Consider the following 20948-nt stretch of genomic DNA (forward strand, 5'->3'; position numbering starts at 1 on the left):
TCAAGTCCTTCTTCGGACTTGTGCCTTCGTGTTCTGTGGAAATCCTTTAATCAAAACCTACATGTGCACACGCACGCACCCCCAAACGAACCAGTCTTTTGGGCATGGAAAATGAAATGTAAGCCACACCGTTTATATAACTTCTGATCAGTTACAGTAATGTCTGCAGTGCTTTGAAGTCGAAAAGCACTCTAGCCAGTAGCTAAGGATCATTACTGATCATCTGCTGAGTTGCATGGGACAAATACTTCAAAGAGAGGCCACTTTTTCTTACGGCTTGTGTAGTTAGCCTGAGGGACTCACTGCTGCAGAGGCAGAGAAAGAGTCAGAGAATGGGACACGGCAGGACATGATTCGGCCTTTCCATTGTTAGACAGGGGCCTAGTTTGGAACCCCGAAGCTGAGTGCCCCAAACCTGCAAAGAGATCCCATTGCAGTTTTATGTGACCTGCTGAACTGAATTTGCAAGGGCAGGGAAAACAAGAGAATTTCCCATCAGCACTGACAAGTTGTTCCTTGGCTCTGAACATTTAGGCCAAAAATCGGATACCTAAGGTCTAGGCTACTAAATCCAGAGTTAGACCCTGATCTCACAAAGACTTATACACAAACTTAGTTTTACTCACGGCTTTAGGCAGCTGCATCAGTGGCCTGATTCTCAGAGGGGCAAAGCAACTCCAGGTTTAACCGTAGTCACTTCCTCGCCTGGGAAGGCATTTTTCTTCATCTCTCTCTTTTTCCCATGGTTTACAGGATCATTTGCTAAACACATCATGGCATGCCCTTCACCAGGCACTCTGCAGCGCTGAGCGCTTTGGATGGCTCCACCCTGGGGATCTTCACAAACAAATGGCTACGCTGGGAAATAAGCTGACTCCCCCGCTGGGGTCTGTAAGAAATCCACTTCCCCCCTGCCCTAGGGTGGTATTGCACAAGCGGGCAGGGGTGTTTGGGGGAGGCCAAGGGCTGGGAAGTCCCCGCCTCCTCGGACGTGTTAAGTGTAGGTTTAATCAATGTCAGAAGCAGGGTATTGGGCTAAACAGAGCAGCGTTGTGGGCTGACATGGCAATCCGTGTGTTTAAGGGCATGCTAACTACATAGGGTGTAGAGAAGTCCTGGGATGTGCCTGGTCTTCACTGGCAGGGTTGGTAAAGTCAATGGTCACATTCACTGATTAGCTTCAGAGTAACAGCCGTGTTAGTCTGTATTCGCAAAAAGAAAAGGAGGACTTGTGGCACCTTAGAGACTAACCAATTTATTTGAGCATGAGCTTTCGTGAGCATCCGATGAAGTGAGCTGTAGCTCACAAAAGCTTATGCTCAAATAAATTGGTTAGTCTCTAAGGTGCCACAAGTGCTCCTTTTCTATTCACTGATTAGTTTTTCCCCATTTCAAATACCCTGTTGCTCGCCCCTCTGCTGACTCAATGGCGAGACAGTCAAGGGGCTCCTCGCCTGTCCCGTTCCTTGGCAATTGTGCCTCCTGGCACTAAGCAGGTGTAATGACACGTCCGTGCGGCAGCTACGATGCCCCTGCCGTGCAGAAGTGATTTGCAGACTCCTGCACGCTGAGACAGTGATGGGTAATGTGGAACTGTTCTGTGTACGGTGCGATTATCAGCCACTAGTGAATCAGCTCTATGTCTTTAGTGTTGGCTATTTCTTGTCCCGGAAGTGTACTTCCCCATCAACTTGCACTTGCGTGTCTGAGCCTCTACCCTGCAGTCTTTCCTCAGGTCAAAGCCCCATTGACTATAAATTCCCTTGTGGCTGAAGGGACTTTTCTGGGAAAGTTCAGATCTCGGGCCCGTTGCTCCACAGGATACGTGTGCAGCTTGAAAGGGCCAGGGAACCCTTGACTTGTGTACAGTGGAACTTTCACTGTCCAACCCAGAACTTGTGGGCTGATGCAAACTGACCGAATTCACACCCGAGCTTCCCTGGGTAGACAAGCCCACGTGTGGGAGTGGCGGGAGGTGGAGAGTGGTACATAGTTGCTGGATTGAGCAACAAGGGAAGAGGAGCGTTGGGGGCTGTGACTCTCCAGACCGACTCTGGGCGCTCGGGGTTAGACACGCCGCTAGGGAAGAATAACTGGGCGCTGCCCTCGCCACCTGCAGTGCGCAGGGGTCTAGTTATTGGATTGGGTTCCAGGCCAGCCAGACCCCTTTGTGTGAACGCTCTTGATTCCTGCTACTAGTTGTTTATGGTCAGTCAGGGCTTTTCACCCACCATCATTTCCCAGAGCAGCCACTGTTCCAAGCCCCAGCTGCAAAATCCTCCCCTCCTGTGACTGGGAGAAGACGGGGCACTTTGCCCCCAGCCTGCTGGCTGGTGCCACAGACTCTGAGGAACGTGGGAAAGACGCCCAGTGAGGGCAGGGGAGACCTGCTCTGTCTATGATGCTAAACAACCACCCTTGATTGTGGGGCAAGCACCTTCCTTGCCTCTTTGGCTTTGCAGGGCCAGGAATGGAGGCCCAGACACTCATGACACAAGCCACGTGGTGCAACATTATTCCTAAGCTGTCAGCAATCCTGCTGCAGGGGGTCCCTTCTGGCTGCATATTCCAAGGGAGGCTTTGTGTTCGTCTGGGATTCCTGCGGTTCCTCATGGACTATTTGTAATGAGGGGCGGGGTCTTATTTACAGGGGTGGGGCCTATTTCACAGATAGCAAGGCCCAGCTTCTTCCATCAAGGCTTCACTTACAGGAAGGCAGGAAACATACAAGACCAGTTGTCTCCTGCTACTCCAGCTTGTTGTGGTTTTCTCCCTAAACATGTGGCCCACCCTGTTCCCTCAATGGAGAGGACACAGTTGGGATGAAAGGTGGAGAAGCAGGGGGAACCTGCAAGGAGCGTGGTTTTCAGTTCCTGTAGATGTGGTCGCCCCATCTCAGAAAAGATCTATTGGAATTGGAAAAGGTACAGAGAAGGGCAACAAAAGTGATTAGAGGTATGGAACAGCTTCCATACGAAAAAAGGTTAATAAGACTGGGACTTTTCATCTTAGAATAGAGACGACTAAGGGGGGATATGACAGAGGTCTATAAAATCATGAATGGTGTGGAGAAAGTAAATAAGGACGTGTTATTTATGCCTCACAACACAAAAACTAGGGGTCCCCAAATGAAATTAATAGGCAACAGGTTTAAAACAGACAAAGGAAGGGAGGGAGAGAAGCAGAGCGGGGCGGTGCTCAGGGGAGGAGGCGGAGCAGGGGTGAGCTGGGGTGGGGAGCAGTTCCCCTGTGTGCCACTCCCCCCCGTCCCCCGTTACTTGCTGCAGGCGGCCCTCCCCGCGCCCCTCTGCCCCAGCTCACCTCCGCTCCACCGCCTCCCCGGAGCGTGCTTTTGGCCGCCCCCAACCACTTGGCGCCCTAGGCAACCGCCTAGTTCGCCTAGTGGTTGCACCCGCCCTGGGTCTGACCCAGCATGGCCGTTCTTACGATCAAGTCTCTGGCTTCTGGGAATTTGAAATTCACATCCAGTTCCCAAGGTGAAGAGCAGGTGTCTCAGTGCTGAGTCAGCCAAGCCTGTGCAGCTGTCTAGACTGGCCATCTTGGCTAAAAACAGCTCCACCCAGTGCTGAGTCTCTTCCACACCCTACACCTGCAACTTGAGCAATGGAAGGTCGGGGAGTACAGTGCAATCCACTGATTTAAAGCAACTCCCTGACAGTGGGTAGGTGAGGTTAATAGCTAAGGTCACGTCTAACCTACCACTTCTGTCAGTATAACTCATGTCGCTCAGGGGTGTGACACAAACACCGCTGAGCGACAGAAGTGACACTGACAGACGCACCGGTATAGCCAGGGCTGTCAGTGGGAGAGCTTCTCCCGCCGACATAGTTACCGCCGCTCGTGGAGGTGGGTTTATTATGTCCAGGAGAGATCTCTCTCCCGTTGGGAAGGAGCGGCTGCACGAGCCATCTGAGAACGGCACAGCTGCATCGGTACAGCCCTGCCACCGTCAGCTCGCTAGGGTAGACATGGCCTAACGCTGCGGGTCTGAGTCCTAGCCAAACTTGTGTAGCAAAGTGCTCAGACCGCCAGGTGGGACCGAGTACATGAGGGCACATACACTCCGAGTGTGTGTGTGTGTGTGTGACAAATGCATCACGGACCATGAAATCTGGTCTTTTGTGTACTTTTACCCTACACGGTTTCACAGAGGAGACCAGCATTTCTCAAACTGGGGGTCCTGACCCAAACGGAGGTGGCCGGGGGTGGGGGAAGCGGGGTGTTGCAAGGCTGTTTGAGGCTTGCGGTATGGCCACCCTTCCCTCTGCCCTGCCTTCAGAGCTGGGTGGCTGGGGAGCGGCGGCTGCTGGGGCCAGCAGCCGCCCAATACCACACCAGGCCACCCGTACTTCTGCGCTGCTGCTGGCAGGGGCGCTGCCTTCTGGCGCTCCCCGGCTGCCCGGTCCTGAGGGCAGTGCCGCTGCCAGCAGCAGTGCAGAAATACGGGTGGCAATACCGGGGCCCCCGGACAGGAACTTTGCAAACCCACCACCACCATCCTCGCTGCTCCCTTTTGGGTCGGAACCCTACAGGTTCGACACCGTGACGTGTCAGATTTAAAGAACTGAAATCGGGACCTTTATGATGTTTACAATCCAGTGAAATTGACCTAAGTGGACCGTGAATTTGGTAGGGTTCCCCGCCTCCCCCCATATATACACATACACACTCTTTTTTTTTTTTTTTTTTGGCAATCCAGCCCTAAAAAACATACCTGCAGAAAGCACCCTTTGAGACTGGGAAATACAGGGAGGCTGAGGAACGGGAGCAATGAAGCAAGAAGGCCAATTGCTAAACGACTGGGGCAGGCAGACTTGTGCAATACACAGACCCTTGTCAATTTGCCCTAAACTGTAACAATGAAACTGGGATTTGCAGGTGCCCTTCCTCTCTTCTCCCTTCCCCCCAGACACTGCAGGGGATGGGGGGGACTGAAGGCAGCACCGGGAAGCCTGCAGGTTTCTCTCCTTCCTGGATTCTTGCCAGAGCGCTCCTCCCCACGTACCCTGGAGGAGTGTGTGTCTCCATACAGACTAACACGGCTACCCCTTTGATGATTAAATAAAAACTGAGCTGTAAATCTCCAGCCACAGGAGGGCTATTGTGGGGAAAGCTGGGGGAAACGGGTAGCTTTTTGCTAATGGGTGGGGTAGATGCACTCTTTTCTCTAGGGGAAGCAGGCTGGATTTTCAGAGTAACGCTGAAACCCGGGATGCTCTCATGGAAACACATGTAGCTTCTGAGATCTCATCAGCAAGAAGATCAGCTATTGCATGTTGTCAGATCTGCCATGGGCTTAGAGGAACAGTCAGGTTTCCACCTTCTTTAAGAGGATGAACTGGTCAGTTCCTTCCGGGGCAGTTCATGAGAGGTGGCAAGTCAGGAGAGAAGGTAAATCTCAGATCCCTGCTGAAGGTGAGGAGGCCATGGAGAGCTACAGAAACTGAGCGTCCCAGTGAGTGCAGGTGCGTTCAGAGTCTGGCTGCAGTGGGAACGGACGGCTCTGGAAATTGGGGGGCCTGCCAGTGCCTAATGAGGTGTCAGTGGTACGAGGGACCCTGTGGGTTGCTTTCGTGTGGAGCGGGGCCTGACCAAAATGCCACATGCAAACACACCTGAACTCTGGCGCGGGCCAACACAAGCACCCATGTCTAGACTGAACAAGGACACCCAATCCAAACCGTCTGCACTTTTGAGGAGCTCCTATCTGAGCCCTAGGGGCGGTTTGCGCCCTGCTCTGTGTCTGTTTCATATTTCTCATGGAAAGGATTGGCCATTCAGGCTGTGCGGCTGCTCTTCCTGCAGTCTGATCTATTCCAGAATGGAACGGGTGCTCGAGTGAGCATCTGAACTCAGCCCTATCATTCCTCCCCTCCTGGGCTCTGCACCCCACCTCCTGCCTTGGGGGAGTGTCCCTAGGAGAGCCGCACAATAGGCTGAGGCAGGTGGCTCGCTCATACTCACGGGGTCAGCGCCTGGCTGCAGAGAGAACAGTCAGCACCCCACGGATCGCACCGAAATGCGTAGCTACTTGGTCAGAGATTTCGTCTCCTATTTTGATCCGTGCCTGTTTATAGAGCTCAACAGCTGGGAGGCCGAGACCTGCTAGGGCCGCAAGCAAACCCGCCACGACATTCTCCAAAGAGGGAGAGACCTTTTCTTCAGCAAGACGCATGCTGTGTGCTAACCTCGGGTCTCCACGCTGTGCGGTGCAGGGATCCAGGAAGGGCTCCAGGTACAGGTAGCGCAGGGGGGCTGGGATTTGCTCGAGGAGGCAATGTGGCCCCGTGGTGGGCACGCAGGACCGGGAATCCCGTGGCAGTGGTTCTAGGCCCCTGCTCTGCTATGGACCTTGGACAAATCACGGACCTGTTCTAAGTTTCAGTTTCATCATCAAGGCGGATCCCAAAGGAAGGTCATCCCTGTGCAGATCCAAGCACCATCTGGATCGATCTCTGGCTAGGTCCTTAAGGTGGTCTGGGCGGATATTCAGTCTGTGTCCATCACTGGCAATCTTATCGTGCCATTGAAGCTTTTGGGGTCCTACATGTGGCCACCAGCCAAGTAGCAACCTTTCTTGGTTTCGTAGTTCATTGGTCTTCCCTCCTAATAGTATGGCTGTACCAAGAAAGCCTCCGAACCTGACCCAGTGCTGATGGAGGCAGTTGCTGGGTTCAGCTATGAACGTCCTCCTTGCTGGTCTTGTCGATTTGATATGGAGCAGCTGATGAGACTCGCCAATCTGCCTATCTTCAGCTTTCCTCAGTGCCCACAGTTCACTGCCATACAAGAAACTATACCTCAGTTTCCCTATTCATAAATGGGGGGATAATGACGCTTTGAGATCTCCAGATGAAAAGTGCTATATAGCTTCAAATTATCATTACAATTAGTAGGTTACAACCTTGAGCTGCCCCCTACTAACTGCCAGAAATCCCCCCCAACCTCCACCATAGTGCTCCCTCAAAAGCCCTCCCCCCCCCAAAACCAACCAGCTCTGCAAAGGGGTTAAACAGCTTCTTGACTTTCCCAGTTCTGCTGCCAGTCGCTAGCTCTGTGTCTTCTGCTTTGTGTAGTGCTATGTAACATCAAACTCAGGCACGGCTTTGAATTGTACAAAGGCTGGCGTTAGACCGGCAGGGCTCCCTAATTATGTAAGACAATAGAAAAGCATTGATATTTTTTTCCCTTGATGAGTAAAGGAGTTTGGGGAATAATCTTCCATTGCACAGAAGCCTTAATGTACAAGAGCCTGCAAATAGGGGGGCGGGAATGAAAGCAAAAAACACATCATGTGCTAAAGGGCTCTTCAGTCTAGCCGAGAAAGGCATAACACGAACAGTGGCTGGAAATAAAACCAGACAAATCAAATTAGCAACAAGGCACACGTTTTTAACAGTGAGGGGGGTCAGCCATTGGAACAGATGGCCAAGGAAAGCAGTGGATTCTTCATCTAGTCATTTAGTCTGCAGAAGAGAAGAATGAGGGGGGATTTGATAGCTGCTTTCCACTACCTTGAGAGGTGGTTCCAGAGAGGATGGATCTAGACTATTCTCAGTGGTAGAAGAGGACAGGACAAGGAGTAATGGTCTCAAGTTGCAGTGGGGGAGGTTTAGGTTGGATATTAGGAAAAACTTTTTCACTAGGAGGGTGGTGAAACACTGGAATGCGTTGCCTAGGGAGGTGGTGGAATCTCCTTCCTTAGAAGTTTTTAAGGTCAGGCTTGACAAAGCCCTGGCTGGGATGATTTAATTGGGGATTGGTCCTGCTTTTGAGCAGGGGGTTGGACTAGATGACCTCCTGAGGTCCCTTCCAACCCTGATATTCTATGATTCTATGATCTCTTGAGGTCTTCAAATCAAGTGTAGATGGCTTTCTGGAAGAGAGTTGGTGAGCCCAATAACTTATGCCTGGCTAATACAGGGGTAACTGGGTGGAATCCTCTGGTCTGTGTTATACAGGAGGTCAGACCAGGTGAGCTAATGGCACCATCTGGCCCTAAAATCTATTTCAACCCCAGCCGCTGAGCTGGAGATCAGCTTGATCAGTTACTCTAGGCATTTCCAAGCCACTGTTGTGGAGAAGTGCCGGGCAGGAGTGTTCCCAAGCGCGTTCACTGGATGGCAGTCAGAGGTCACAGGCCCGAATTTAATGAGTGAGGCATTGCTCTGTTGGGATCCTGTCTTCCTGCGACACATTACGACATTGCTGGGAGACGGAGGAGATTTTGCTGAGTGTGGGACTTTTTTTTTTTTTTTTTTTTTTATTTTCATTTTGGTTTTTGGTAGAGAATTAAATGCTGGATTGTCAGACCCACAGTATGGAATCCTGGGCCCACGTTGGGTACCATGTGGGCAGCAGTCATGGCAAAGTGCCAGGGGGCAATGTGCCACAACCCTGCTGCCAGAGGGACCCACCTCGGGGCTAAGTTTTGGGTCAGCTCTTTGCATAGTCTCTCTGCTAAGACCTCCACTCAGATTGCAGTGTGAGATGGCCACATGTCGTCTGGGAGCTGGCCGAGGCTCAGCAAACTCATTTCACGTTGCGCTGGCAAACACCCATCGGATAGGCAGGACCTTTCATCTGTGCCAGCCATGGGCCTGATCCAAAGCCCAGCAGAGTCAGAGGAAGGACTCCCAGGGACTCCAATGAGCTTGGCTCAAGCCCCACAGTCTGGATTTGATCTGGTTAAAGCATGTGGCCTGTGACCAGAGCCAGCCGGTCTCTTTCTCCATCTCCTCCTCCTAACGAAGCTCTTGCAGACGAGCTCCCATTGTGCTCTTCATTTGAACATGCAGGAGCCCTGGGCGCAGCAGAAGGCCCAGTCAAAATAGAGACCCTTAGGAAAAGAGCAGCCCTTTCCATCCCTGGCAGATGTCGTCTGTATCGGGTGGTGCATTTGCCTTTCTTCCATCCAAAGATAGTTTGAAATTTCCTTCCAAAGCTGGGAGATCTGACTATAGAGTATCAATTGACATATACACTGTATTTACATATAAAGTAGCACTTTATGGACAGTAGACCTGTAAGATTCTGGGGTGACTTTCTTCTATTTCTCATATCCGGGGTACCTTTACTGTGGCCACTAGCTCTGTCATTTTTTTGTTTTGGCTTCCCATAGATCTTGGTCCTTGCTTGCTAAAAAAATCTAAAGACTTGTTTTTGTCTTAGAGAGAGTAATTTATAGCTACTGTTCACCCCAGAGCTATGTCAGACCCACCTCCGCCCCATTGATCAGGTCTATGGTGGCTATTTTTTTCTGAGGTTATGCATGAAGTTTGGTGGTGGTTTTTGTTTGTTTGTTTGTTTGTTTTGTTTTTAAGGCCATTTGCCAAAGTTAAGCGGCATTCTCTTTTTAATTATGGTTGGTTGGTTAGTGATTATGAAACTGTACGTTTAGGTTTAGCCTGAGAGCCATATTGTTTGGGGCCAATGGGAATGAGCTCTGTGGAGTGGGAGAAGGAGAGGAGGTGGCAACATGAGCCAACCTTCGTTTTTAAGGTTCTTTTACTCCAAAATGTTTGGCTCTGTTATGACAATCCGATGAGTTCTCTTGGCTGGCTGAGGAGGGCTGTCTCCTGGCCCTGAGGTACAGAGGGCTAAATTTAGACAGGATTTGAGCAGCTGCAACCCCACCGAAGTGGCAACAGGTTTTGGCCTGTAGTCCGTAGCATTCATCAGAGCCTACTGGCATATCCACTGGTGGCATGAAACCAGAGAATTGGAGAGGCTGCGGGCTCACTGTACCAGCTAACGCTGTGCATGCCAGCAGCTGCTTTTCTTAAGTGGTGATTTTGCCCTGAATCCATCGCTCCCAAGCTGTGCAGGCCCAGATCCATGTCCAGGGAATGCCAGCGAGAGAGGGTAGCAGTGAAAAGCTGTGGAGTGCCCATCCACTTGCACTGAGCACGAGAGAAGGCCGGTTGTCACTTGAAAACTGCCCCCCACCCCCTCCGGGGTCCTGCTGCCCGACCTTTCCCTTTCACTCTGGCAATGTACCTGCCGAGAGACACGCCCAGCCGTGAGTGGTTATGATGCCTGGTCAATCAGCCCCACACTTTTGGCCAATCAGATCCTCCTTTTGTCCAGCATGTTTAACAAGAAGGAAATAAAGCTGTAACCGGATAGGCTACGTTGTCAATGCAAAGGTTTAATCACATACTGAATTTTGCTGCTCACTGTCCCCCCAGTGTCCCCCTTTTGGCGACAAAGGAGGCTGTTGGATGGAAATGCAGCATCAAGGGGCACAGTTAAGGTTAAAAACTCGATACTTAACCCATTCCCTGCCCGTGTTACTGACACCCCCCGCCCCTGCAATAGTGCAGTCGTGCAAACCTCATGAGCTTTTCACCGTCTGTTCTGTCTGTTTGCCTTTTGCGTTTCATTCAGTTTGAACAATGAAGCAGGTTCGGTCTGTTTCACTTTGCATTTATAGTCAGCATAACAGAGCCAGCCGCCCCCAGAGCGCCCCTGATGTCTGACAGTCGTGCTACTGGAAGCCTGCCTCAGTTTCCCCACTGCTCAAATATAATGTCACCTAGGTTTTTTGTAGTCAGAAATACCAACACCAAATAGAACTCAAAATCCCAAAACAAAGTCCAGCCATGAGTCCACACAAATCAAAGGTTTCTTTCCCTCCTTCCAGGGGCATTTCTGGCTTTGGCTGGCCACACCCAGGCTGGAGTCTACCTGGCTGGAGTCTCAGTCCTAGCAGCCAGGACTCTGCTAGAGCCTGCTCACTCCTAGCCATCTCTGATCCCTGAGCATCCTCCTTCTGCAGCTTCCTGCTGCCCCTTGTAGGGGAATCCTCCATCAGGGGCTTAGCGCAGCACAGGGTAATCAGGCTTGGCTGGCCCCATGCCCTCCAGCTCCGAGGGGCAAGCCCCCCTGTTGCAGTCAGTCTCACATCCTGTTCTCCTCCACTATCCCCTCCTGTTGGGGCTGGGTTTCCACTCCAGCAGGGGAGGATTTAAAGGGATATATAAATGGTGTGTTTCAGAGTAGCAGCCGTGTTGGTCTGTATCCGCAAAAAGAAAAGGAGGACTTGTGGCACCTTAGAGACTAACCAATTTATTTGAGCATCAGCTTTCGTGAGCTACAGCTCACTTCATCGGATGCATACTGTGGAAAGTACAGTGGGGAGATTTATATACATAGAGAACATGAAACAATGGGTGTTACCATACACACTGTAACGAGAGTGATCACTTAAGGTGAGCTATTACCAGCAGGAGACCGGAGGAACCTTTTGTAGTCATAATCAATAAATGGTGTGGGCCCTGGCTCTCTCCTCCGCAGACCCCATGGACTCTGCACTGTGTCCATGCTTGCCCCCTGCTTGAGTTGTGTGTCAGCTCATAAACAATAACGCGACATAAACTTCAGCCTAACGTTCTCCGTAGGGTTTCCCTGCCAGGCCACCGTATCTTAGTTCCCCAGTTCCTGTTCCCTGCTGCTGTTGTTTTATTTATGATTTGTATTAACGTAGTGCCTAGGAGTTCTGGACGTGGCCCAGGACCCCACTGCGGTAGGCATGGTACAAACCCTGGGGTGGGGGGAGACCGTCCCTGCCCAGAGAGCCATTACCAGCTCTAGGTTGATGTTAAGGAGCCACATCTGCTCCCATAAGTCAGCAGAAGTTCAGCAGCGTTATGCAGTGTCCTAACACCTGCTGACAGGGTGAGTCGGCAGCTGCAACCAACCAGCCTCCTCCAGGGCCCCATATCAGGTTGATTTGGATCCAAACTTTCCCATCAATAGCCATGTTTGTGTGACATGGATTATTTTTATAAATCCCACTGCAAACAGGTTTTTGTTGGGATGTGAGTGTCCCTGCCCCCCTTCCATGGCATTTGCAACCCAAAGCCAACAGCACTGTGCCTAGGGGTGAGAGAACCAGTGAGTGGAACTGATTGAAACAGACCAACCTGGTTTTCAACTGAGTGAAAAACAGGGCAAAAGGTAAAAAGCAAATGTACCTTCCTCGCTTGTAATGATCTTGGTTGGCATCAGTAATAGAGACAAGAACTGGTTTTTAATCGACTATTTTAATGTTACTAATGTCCCAATTTAACTAGGTAAAAAAAATCATAAAATGGTTTATTGGTGTCAGATTTGATCAGTTTTATAAAAAACTTTTTTTTTATCTTAAACTTCTAACCTGCCTGCCCATGAAATTGGGAGAGCCGGAGCCCTAGTCATGGAACCAGATTCATGGTGCATGGTGCTGTACAAATAGCAAAACGATGGCCTCTGTCCCAAAGATCTTGTAGCTGTATTTCCTTGTGTTTCTCTGTCATGCAGGTATTCGCCATTCACTTGAAGACCTGGGGGGTATTTTGTTTATTATTCATTCCTAAGGCTAAGATTTTGTCACATATTTTTAGTGAAAGTCAGAGACAGGTCATGGGTAAAAAGGAAAAATTTACGGACACTGTGACCCGTCCGTGACTTTTACTAAAAATATCTGTGACAAAATAGGGATCGGCAGGTCCCCACACCACCTGCAGCGGGGAAGCTGTGCAGGGGCTAGGATCTGCCTGAGGCAGCAGCTGGGGGCTGCGGGGTACCCCTGCTGCCTGCAGCTCCGGGGGTGTCCCCGCTGTCCGTGGGGACCGGGAGCTGTGGGGTGCCCCCACCTGCCATGTAAGCCAGGAGCTGTGGGGTACCCCCGCTGCCCGCAGCTCAAGGGGCCCGCAGCGGCAGGGAGCTGTGGGGGTTGCCTGCGGCGGCCGGGAGCTGCGGGGTACCCTGCCGCCTGTGGCAGCTTGGAGCTCCGGGGAATGCCAGAGGCATTGCCAGCAGCTCCCTGCCCCCGTGGGCAGTGGGGGACCCTGCAGCTCCCAACCATCACGGGTTGAAGTCACAGAGGTCGCTGGAAGTCATGGGTTCCGTGACGTCCACGATCTCCGTGACCAAATCATAGCTTTATTCATTCCTGTTAGGTTCCCTCCTATCTAGTTGCAGGGCATTTTAGAGATGAGCATAATCAGCCTGAACCATCAGCCAAAACCCAGACTGATTTTGAGGTTCAAAACAAACGTGCAGCTGGTTTCTTTGGGCTGAAGCACCAGGATAAGTTATTTGTGGCCAGACCAGTTCCAGGAATCGAGGGCCTGATACAGCTGCCATTGAAGACAATGGTAAGACTCACCTTGACCTCAGTGATGAAGAATCAAGCCCCTGCTGCTGGATCGGCTCGCAGGAACATCGGTCTGGTTTCCAAGCTGGAGGGGAGGCTCTGGTGAAAGCTTTGTGGTGGGTTTGGTTTGCCACTGATTGTGGGGCCTCTTCTCGCGTCACAGCTCCCGAAGGTCCTGTTTGCACAAACTGACATGGTGGCCAGGTCCTTATGAATGCACTTACTTGCAGACAGGTTCCACCCAAAACCGTAACCCAGGCTCCCGGAGCACCAGAACCCCTCTCACTGACTGAGCCGTGGGCAGTCTTGCCTAATGGTTGGCACAAGAGACTGGCCTACTGATTAGAACTGAACTCAGCCGGGGCAAGGCCTGAGGCTGAGCCAGGGGTTAGAGCCAGGAGTCAGAAGCCAAAGGATAAGCTAGAGGCGCAGTCAGGAGGGGTAGTCAAGGAAGGGTTGGAGGCAAGAGTCTGAATCCAGGACAGGACTGGGGCTGGAGCAGGCTCTGCTGTTGTTGCTGGGCTTATAAACCAGGCCTATTAATTGTCCAGCAGGCCTATTAATTGTCCTAGCCGGCCGGACCCTGGACAGCCCTAGCCCTTGAGCAATTGAAAAAGAAATCTGGGTGAACTCTTTAGTTAACCTGGCTGAATTCTAGGCGTGTGACAAAACCCAAAGCAGACAAGTGCCCTCTGCTTTGGAGGTTTCCTTTGGAGGCTTTCCCCCCATGCGTTGGCCAAGCCTCTAAACTTTAGTTCCCTTATTGGAACTGCCTTGGATGATGCTGGGATCATCTAAAGTGGCAGGTCACTAGATGGTCACCTCTCAGTACTGTGCTCACCTTCCCTCAGTGCGTCCTGGCTTGTGTGGGTTGGTACGCACCAGGAAACGCTCTAAACAGGGAATTCCCAGAGGGTTGGCTAGAGAGTGGGATGGTGGAGGGGGAGTGACCTTAAAGGGAGTGGGACAAATTCTGTTCTGGTTTAAACTGCATGAAGTCGGTGGGGGTGGGTTGCGTGGAGTGTTAGAAAGGGGCAGGCTTCTGACCCCATCTGGTGCTCTGCCCAGTCCAGTTGTGAGTCCACCAGGCAGGGGGGTAAAGATTCCTGGGCCAAATTCAGAACCATGCCAGGGGGCAGGATCGGGGCCCAGGCTTGCTGCTGCTGCTGTACAATCATATGTAGCCTTGGGTGGAAATGCTAGTGGGGGGCCGGGGAGGGAGAGTCCTAGCAAGGCCGGCTTCTGAAATAAAGCCAACTCCGTGTGCTCGGGGGTGGGGGGGGGAGGAATGAGGGAGGGGCCCTGGCCCAGGCGACGGTGGTGAGTAGGCAGCATGGTTTCGGCCATGATGCTGGACGGGTGTTGACACAGCTGCCTGCCCCTCTGGGAACTGGAGAATAGAGTTTGGGAGATATTCCACATTAGTGGCGAGGGATGGGCCCAAACCCAGGGCAGGTGTTCCCTCGAGCAGCCCCATGGCCGTCAATTATGTTCCACTGCGTCCACGGTACACCAGCTCTGGATCAGGCCTTTCTCCGGCTCTAATTGACACGGGCCAAACCCTGAGAGGTCTGAGCCCCGCAGCTCCCACTGAACTCAGAGCTGGGTTCGTGCTGAGAGTCCTGCGAACTGCTCTGGCTCCTCTAGGCGGGTTCCCGGAAGGCTAGAGCAGCCGGGCTGTCCTGAGGTTTAGCATGTTGAAGCTGTCCCCACCATGGGTTGGCGCCAGTGGGGGCCAGGGCTTTAATGAAAGCCTGAGCACAACAGGAGCTGTCTGCCCTCTAGCCCAGCCAGCCTTCGGCCAGAATCAGAGCAATGCTCCTGGCATCATGAATCAAAGGAGCCTTTGCTTCCAGCGAGCTGGGAAGCCTGAAGGCGTGGCATACTGGAGTCTCTCATGGTGCCCATGGGAGTTCTGACTGTGGGGCTGGCCCCTCAGCCGGGGAAATGGCCTTCAGAACAGGTACAAACCGCAGCCCTGCCCCTTGGGTAACATAGAGAGGTGGCGCAGTGGGGAAAGGGCTGCTGGTGCCTGCGGTTGGGTGCGCCATTTGGAGGAGGGCTTTTCCATCCCCCAAGCCAAGCATTAGTCACTTGGGACCTGCCCCCCCATGCGTGTGCCATACAATCCTTTGATTCCGTTCCCATTGCAAGTCATTCCAGAGCTGGTTCTCTCCACCCAGCTGCTGGGGATTGGGATGTCTTGGCCTGTTGGCTCAGATCAGAGATGGGCACAGGCCCTAGAGCTGGACTTCCCCAAAGGTTTGGGAGCAGTTGGGTATGGCCCATTGTGATGTTAACATCCAGGAAGTTCAAATCTAGATCCAAACTTCCCTAGAGCCAGCATGTGTTCGATACTGGGTTTTTGGTTGAGACCCATCTCTAGGTTGCCTCCTGTCAGTTTATTGTCTGATGAGGCTGTTGAAAGGGGTTTGGGTCTAATGCATTTTTACCACCTCTAACAGAAGCTGAGACCCATGGGTCAGAGGAAATCAAAGCCCATGGACAACAATAGGTCAGAACTTTCTGATCCAGAAACCAGTGGCAGCATGGGAGGCGGTGGCTCCAAGTCCAGCTGGGCAAGTGGAGAGGAGAGGATGGTGTAGCCATGTTCAGACAGGCTGGCATTTCTTTCAGCAAATGGTTCTCCCGGCTTTGAGATAATCAGAAGGCATGCTCCCCAAAAATATATATATTGTGTAATCATTTCTCTAAAGCACTTAATTCTTCACAGTGCTTCTGTGGGAAAAAAATACCAAGCACTGTAAATGATTGAAAACACAGTTTGTGTGTCCATGTGCCCCCAAAACGTAGAAGTTCAACTTTGAAGCTATTTTTTTAACTATATAAATTTATGTATCTTCTCGTCATTAGTGGAGATGTGCCAGTGTTCGGAAAACCAAATGTCCCTTCCTCGTGTCCTGAAACTGATCCCAAAAAAACTAAAAAAAGAAAGCACATGGTTTGGGGAGGTGGGGAAGGGGGAAATGAACTGAACTGGCAGTCAACAGTTTAAGGGATGAATGGCAGGCGGTTCTCCCACTGTGGCCAGGGGAGACTTCCCTTTGATGCTCTGCAGAATGCTTCAGGGTCTAAACCAGCCTCTGAGTAATGGGGGTCAGGAAGAAACAGCCCTGTGGACAGGTCACCCCACATTGGCCTATCGCAGGGTCTCTGAAGCATCTGGTGCTGGTCACTGTTGGAGTTAGGGTACTGGGAAGATGGACCTTCGGTCTGATCCAGTCTGGGAATGCCTGCGTTCCTGTCAAAGATTTTGGAGAACCAACAGAGCACAGAGTACAGGGTTAGGTCCGCAGGAGGATCTGTGTTCTCCAAAATGTATTCTCCAGCAGGTAGAAGTTTGAGCCCATGGGGTTAGAGGGCGGGCACTTGCAAAGAGGGTGAGAAGGGAATCCCACTCAGAGCGCGTGTCCAGTAGGACCCGGATTTCCTTTCCCCAGCTGCAAGCCTGGGTGCAGTGGAAAAGGGGAAAGGTTGGGAGAGAGCTGAGAACATCTCATCTTTCCGTTAGCCCGGCCACTGTCTCAGCGCAGCGGGCAACCTTCGTTTTTAGCACTTTGGTCTGTACTCTCACCTGTAGATGCACTTTGATGTTGTTGCTTTTAAACTTTGCCGAATGTAAACAATGTGTCTTCAAGAATGAAAATGTGTGTAAAAGAGCTATTTTATCATTCAGTGTGGAATAAAGATTCTTCAAATTGAGCTGTCTTTTTCTTCTCTGGCCAGCAATCTCCCTGCTAGACTGTTAACAGACTTTTCATTGATGATCCAGCGAGGCAGCTTACTGCGTGGCTAATTGACAGGGCACCTTTCGACCTTCAAAGTGCTTTTCCAATGATACACACTGCAAAGAGATCGCTTTCCTTGCCATGGGAATGCAGCCATTTCTAGGGTGGAGCACAAAAGGCACTGTGTGATGGCCGCCATCTTGACTAACGCAGCAGAGGATTGAACTGGGGACCTCCAGAGTTAAAACCCTGAGTGGCTACAGCTTGGACAAACCTGGCAAGAGTCGGAAGCTGGGGGCCATAACAGGTACCAAGCAGACCCTGTAACACCCTCAGCACTGGGTCACAGCTGTTTCGAGCAGGCAGTGAGAAAGGAAAGTGGATTTTAGGCAGGCAAAATGTAATTAGCCAAAGAGGACTTTGATGAGGACACCTGGAGTGAGAACCTCTAACATGGATGCCAGCAGCAGGCCCTTACTTGGGTCACTTAGCCATTGTCTGTCATGATTCGGGGTGCAATTAAGACCAGTGAGAGGTGATGTCACCTCTTGGCCTGTAACCCCAAGTACATTAAAATGCTCAGCTCTTCTAGCTCCCTATCTGGATGCTCTCAGCCAGTCAACTAACATGTACTGAGTGTCTCTGTGTTAAGCAGCCCTGGGTCAATAGCTCCGAGGCCAGCAGCCTGCCTGTTACACCACAGCCTCTCTCTGGTCTCCACCAGTCTTGGTTACTACTAGCCAAATGACCCCAACATACCCCCAGTCTCGAATTTCCCCCAAACCATCTGTCCTGAAATGCCCAGCCCTCTCCTGGACCAGTCACAGGAGTAATAAGGTCCCTTGCTCCTTTGAAGAGACAAGAACCCAGCTGTTCGGTGCTTTAAACTGGACTTAATCACTTCAGTGCAAACCGTGGGTTGGTTCAGCTTCAAAGTAAAATGAGCTAATTAAGAAAAAGCGGCAAGATTTGATGTCAGTTCAGGGCTAAAGGCAGAAATGGTTACGAACAAATACACATGACAAATGCATTGTAGCAACTACAGCCTTGGTTCATGGCATGACTTTTACAACACAGCCGTTCAGCAAGACGGCTACTCCCTCCCTCCTGCGGTCAGGATCTCCCACAAAGGCCAAAGTGCTCGGTTGCTTTGTTGTCATAGGGGAAGGGTAACTTGGGGTTTGTTGCCCTTCTCTTTTATAGTCCAGGGAACTTTTGAAATGTGTCCTTCTTAGGGTGACCATATGGCCCGTTTTGGCCAGGACAGTCCCTTTTTTAGGTCCAATCCAGGCCATCCTGACTTGTTTGACAAAACTGGGCATTTGACCTGTTTGCTCTTGTCAACTGAAGGACATAAATCCACACCATGTAGAGGTCAAGCATAGGAGTTTATTCCATACAGCGCTGATGGAGTGTCACCTCGCTTATTAGGCTCAGAGACAGTCAATCAATTGATTACACTGGAATATATGGATTTTCCATGGGCGAGGGAAAGTGATGGGGTAGGCAGTCCCACAGCCCTGGGTAGGTTTAGCTGGAAGACATGATAGCACAGTAGCCAATGGTCAAAGGTTACATAATATCTCCGCCCATGGTCTCAATGTTAACAAATTAACATTTAGTATTTAATTAGTACTTTAATAAATGTATTAGTATAGAATATATGTTGGATTCAATTTGGGGTCCATAGGAATGAAGTAGCTCCTTTGGTTGTCCAACAGATACATATTTAGGGGTAAAAGCAAAGAAACAATGAAAGTATATGGCAATAAAGATTGTCTTTCAAGTTGCTTATTTGTGTTTTGTCAGGCATTGGTCCCTGGGAAAAGGAGGTGGGAGGAAGACATATCTTATACTGACATGTTCCAACCTTTCATAAACTCAAGGTTGGATGTGTGGGAAGAATATCTCCCTACAGGAGAAACTAACACAACAGAAACAGGGCTTCTTTGTTCTGTTTGCAACTTTGAATAAGACAATTATTGCCCCCAACATCTGGCATTTTGCTGACCAGACATATCTAAACAAAAACAAGGTTATCTTTTGGTTATTCTGCTTTCTCTTAGCTAATCCCTATTTGCTAGGCCTCTGACCTCTTCACCAAACTCTGGACTTTGGGCCTGTACACAAATCCATATACCAGGTTATTACATCAGCAATGGATTTTAACCCTTCACCAGCTGATCATCAGTTGGCAAGAGCAAATGGGGCAAATGCCCGGTTTTGTCAAAAAAGTGGGGTAGGACTCTTAGCAGGGCATGAGGGTGGGGTGGGGTGGGGGGCGAGTGGCAATGCCAGCCCTGTGCTGGAGGAAGGGCTAGGGGGAGTGGCTCAGGCTGTCCGGCCCTCCCCGCACACAGGGGCAGGAGGGGGGCCTCGGGCGGCCCCACACAGGGGCATTCGGCAGGGTGGCTCAGACCACCAGCCCTGCACATGGGCAGGCAGGGCTCGGATCACCAGCCCTGTGGGCGGGGACGAAGCATGCCACGGGGGGCAGTCACGGGTGGGTGGCTCAGATGACCAGCCCAGCTCGTAGGTGGGCAGCGGGGAGGGGGGAGGTCTCAGAGGACCAGCCCCATGCACGGGGGAGAAGGCAGGGCTCAGAGCAGCCCCATTCATAGGGGGCAAGGAGACCACAGGGGGGCCGGGGGCAGGTGGCAGTGGGGTTCAGACCAGCCCCACACACAGGTGGGAGAGGGGTTGTGGGGGGAGGAGGGGCATGGGCCGGCCCCAGGTGCCTGTTGCGAGGGGGACCTCAGGCTGGCCCCATGTGGGCAGGAGGGTTCAGGTGGCCCCACGCATGGGCGGGCGGCGAAAGGGCTTGGGTGGCCCCACCCATGTGGGGGGCTGATGCCAGCCCTGGGGGGAGAGGGACCTGAGCCTGGTCCCTTGCCGGTGGGAGGCAGGGAGGGCTTGGGCAGGCCTGGGGCGGGGGGGTGTCCCGTTTTCTCTTTGGGAAAATATGGTTACCGTAGTCCTTCTGTAAGTCCAGTGCCCCCGCTGTGGGGGAGGATGCCATGGACAGATGATGGAAAAGATTCCCTGCTGGGTTCTTCCCCACCAGTGCTTGCTACAGTGCCCCATGGGCTGTCCCTGCAGCCTCTGATACGGCAGCGAATGGCCATGTGATGGTGAGTGCCAGCTGCTCCAACTACCTTTCCGTTGTCTGGGAAAAAACCAACTGTTTACCCACCCCCCAGATTTGTCTGGTGCCAACACATTTTAGGCCCATAACTTCTTCCCATTTGTACAGTCCTTTGGGCATTTACGGTACACACATCCTGCAAGACTATTCATGCTCAGTGCGTTACTGGTTTCCTACAGACACCTTACAGGACACCTGCTAGATACAGATTATGACATACGTGCCTCGGGGCATGCTGAACTGGTCAGGCCAGCTGATACTCACTCCTCGCTACCAGTGAGCCCCTGGACCCCTCTGGCATGGGGATGCTCTTATGGTCATTGCCCCCCCCCCCGAAGTACAGCCCCTTCCACACCCATACACAAGACTGCAGGGGAGTTCCAAGCAGTCCCAGATCACAGCATTAATACAGGGGGCGTGGCAAGGCTTTAGGGACCTGCTGCACGTCAGTTGTCTGACTGGCGATCAAGGGTGGCCTCAAAAGCATGGGCCGGTGTGAAGTAAGTGACCATGGCTCCTGCTGCTCTTGGGCCTAGCAAATCAGCCTACCTGGCTTTAAGTAGCATTAAGAGCCTTAAAATGGTGGCAAGTGGCAGTGAGGAGAAGGCCTGGTTGGCACTGGGGAGGAAGGCTGGCCTTGCAGTTAAGATGCAGGACTGGGATGCTATGTGATGTGTGCTGGTCTCAATACCGCTACAGCCAGGTCTCGCTGGGTGATCTTGGCCAGTCACTGCAGCCTGGACCCTCAAAGGTATTTATCTAGGCACCTACTGCCCATTGAAATCAAGAGGAGTTCAGCACCTAAATACCTTTGAGGATCTGGGCCTTGACCCCTCTGTGTGTCACATCTGCAGATTGGGGGGTGTTGGGACCCACTCTCAGGATCACTCAG

General features: G+C 51.7%; 1 protein-coding gene across 4 annotated transcripts in view; it reads left to right on the forward strand.

The window, feature by feature from the left end:
• Positions 1 to 16885, forward strand: part of FBXO41 (F-box protein 41) — a 69425-nt gene extending 52540 nt beyond the window's left edge. For 2 of the 4 annotated variants that reach the window (XM_073343010.1, XM_073343013.1), the window contains exons 14-15: positions 754 to 887; positions 15628 to 16885. The gene's annotated coding sequence lies outside the window, so the exon portion shown is untranslated. Of the gene's footprint in view, positions 1 to 753; positions 892 to 15627 lie in introns of all 4 variants that reach the window. The other 2 variants (XM_073343011.1, XM_073343012.1) reach the window with 2 other exon arrangements.
• Positions 16886 to 20948: the final 4063 nt, after the last annotated feature.

The sequence above is a fragment of the Lepidochelys kempii genome, chromosome 4 (genome assembly GCF_965140265.1).
Source record: "Lepidochelys kempii isolate rLepKem1 chromosome 4, rLepKem1.hap2, whole genome shotgun sequence".
Lineage (NCBI taxonomy): Eukaryota > Metazoa > Chordata > Testudines > Cheloniidae > Lepidochelys > Lepidochelys kempii.